The sequence below is a fragment of the Bactrocera latifrons genome, unplaced genomic scaffold (genome assembly GCF_001853355.1).
Source record: "Bactrocera latifrons isolate USDA-ARS-PBARC rearing strain unplaced genomic scaffold, ASM185335v1 scaffold_679, whole genome shotgun sequence".
NCBI classification, from domain to species: domain Eukaryota; kingdom Metazoa; phylum Arthropoda; class Insecta; order Diptera; family Tephritidae; genus Bactrocera; species Bactrocera latifrons.
In genome coordinates this window covers 39,155-41,518 of record NW_017537355.1, presented here as the reverse complement: position 1 = coordinate 41,518, position 2,364 = coordinate 39,155, and the positions used below count along the sequence as shown (strand labels likewise).

Here is a 2,364-nt window from a genome sequence, read left to right as displayed (position 1 = left end):
AATAAATAAAATTATATAAAATGATAATAATGTCTGAAAGAAATAGTAATTAAATATAAATGTATTAGTGTATGTATTTATGTTTGCGTATTATATTGGACTGCACAGTCTAATTTCAAACCGCACACACTAATGTTCACATACTTACTTAAGAATGTATATTTGTTGCTTCTGATGATATTGCTGCTGCTGCTTGTTCCAATTCATTCTGATTTCTAATAAAAACAAATGAAGTAATTATTTGCAAATTAATTTAAAAAATCACATACAATACATTCACTTACCTTCTTGTTGTACGAGCACGAATAACATGCGTTTTTAATCGTTTTTTATTACCCTTTTTGGGGTTTTCTTTTGGCACTATTGACAACTATGTTTTCTCATTCCCCCTCATTCAAACAAATTAAGAAATGAGATAACTTTTTTCATCACATCTAGGTAAACAAAATAATAACCAGAATATGTGGGTTGGTGTTAGTGCATAGAAAAAACATGTGTAGTTGTACTTAAATACAGTGCACAATTCAATACATATATGCGTGTGTGTGTGTATAATGTTATCTCGTCTGCAATAGCAGCTGATACGACCTATCTTATGGGAGCGCAATGTAAATGATTAGCCAACACCGCTTCTACCTTCCGCTTTACCGTAGATTTCCACGGCATTTGGATTTTTGCCGTAGAAACGTAGCTGATTGCTCTCTCACAATGCAGGGTTGCCAGTCTCTATATACTGAAGTAATTATAAAAATTAAAATCTTCAATATGTTTGAAACTTTCTTAAACTAAATCAAAACCAGAGTCGAATGCTACTATTTATAATTATATAAACTATTTTTATTAGTATTGTTTTTAATTGTTTGTTTTCAGTTTTGATATTTTATATTAAATTTAATTATAAACTTCGATCGTACACATCGTTTTAAATGAAACCAAACAGAAATGGCTGATTTCTACGGGCTCAACTTTTGACACATTTTGCTCTCTAAGGACGGCAAATGAGGAAGGGAGTAGCGTTTGTCGCTGTTTCTGCTATAAATTTATGACTTGTGTCCCCATGCACTTTTACTATTGGATGCGCATTGCATGTAAATGCATGTGCCTGTTTATGTACATATGTATGTATGAAAATAGATTTTTATTTTTAATAGTATTTCGGCTTCGCTGATAAGTAAGCATGTTCAATGATATTTCTTCAACATTTGTAATATTTTTAATGATAAAGGATAGAAGATAAACATTGCGGTTGTTAGCCGGCCAATTTTTGCAAAACCCTATTTTATTACAAACATTTATCAACAAGTATATTTTTAAAACTGCATCATAACTTAAAACTTCTTGTTTTAAGCTTAGTATCCAGCTCTTGAGAAATGTAACAACTTCATATAAAAAAACGCTTAAGAAGTGGTCAAGAAGTGATTTCCTGCTGTAAATTTTCTTGTGCTAGTATGCAGCTCTAAAGAAATCTAGCACTCATTTTTAATAAATTTTTTCAATAAAATGCGAATATGGCAAACCTTGTTTTGCGAAGAAACATGAAATCAACAATTGTTTCTTGAAGGAAATTCAAAGTAATCGATATATTAGGCGTGTTTTATTTGACCAGCAAATTAAGTTATTAGCTTATTTTGTATGGAGGACTTTGTATTTTGAACTAGAGGCATTGCCAGTTCATCGCTTTTTTTCATTCACAATAGCAAGGTTTTTCCAAAAGAGAGTAGTTGGCAAAGCGAAAAACCTCATTTTGACAGACGAAAATGTAAACAAACCAAAATTACAGATTTTTTGGATGAGTATTAAGTTAAAATTAAGACATACTATATGAACACTTGCATTCAATGTTTTGTATTCTAGACTTCAAATAACTAAAATAAATACATTTGTTTAGCATATTAATATTCCGTCTACAAATTTGAAATTTCGAACTAAATTGTATATCAGGTGATTGTTCTTGACCGCATTACCATCCCAATTCATTTTTAAGCGAATATATGGAATAAGCTAAATGCGTTTTATTTGTCAATGATTTAGCTATTAGCTTGTGATGGTCAAATAAAACACGGCTATTCATCCTAAATTAGTTCAACTCATTATTATGAAGTATATTTCATTTTGAAATGCTTTATAAAACTTACCAGTCATCAACAACATTCCTTAAATCGCAATGATAATATTTATGTTACTTCACACATACATACATACATATTACGCAGAAAGCTTATTTCCTTTATTTATTCTATCTTGCTCTTCTAATGTGGATCATTCACAATGCGTAATCAGCGGTCAAAATTACTTGAAGAAATTATGTATTTTTTTCCTGAGCAATTACTTTAGAGCTGGATACGGACCTTAATCTTCAAAGTT

At 30.4% G+C, this 2,364-nt stretch overlaps 1 long non-coding RNA gene across 1 annotated transcript in view; it reads right to left on the bottom strand.

Annotated features, from left to right (window-relative positions):
* The window catches only part of LOC108975629, a 3,547-nt gene extending 3,032 nt beyond the window's left edge, over positions 1–515 (bottom strand). The window contains exons 1-2 of the long non-coding RNA XR_001993882.1: positions 285–515; positions 149–215 (exon numbers count right to left, since the gene is read on the bottom strand). This is a non-coding gene — a long non-coding RNA (uncharacterized LOC108975629). The remainder of the gene's footprint in view (positions 1–148; positions 216–284) is intronic.
* Between the last annotated feature and the right edge of the window lie 1,849 nt (positions 516–2,364).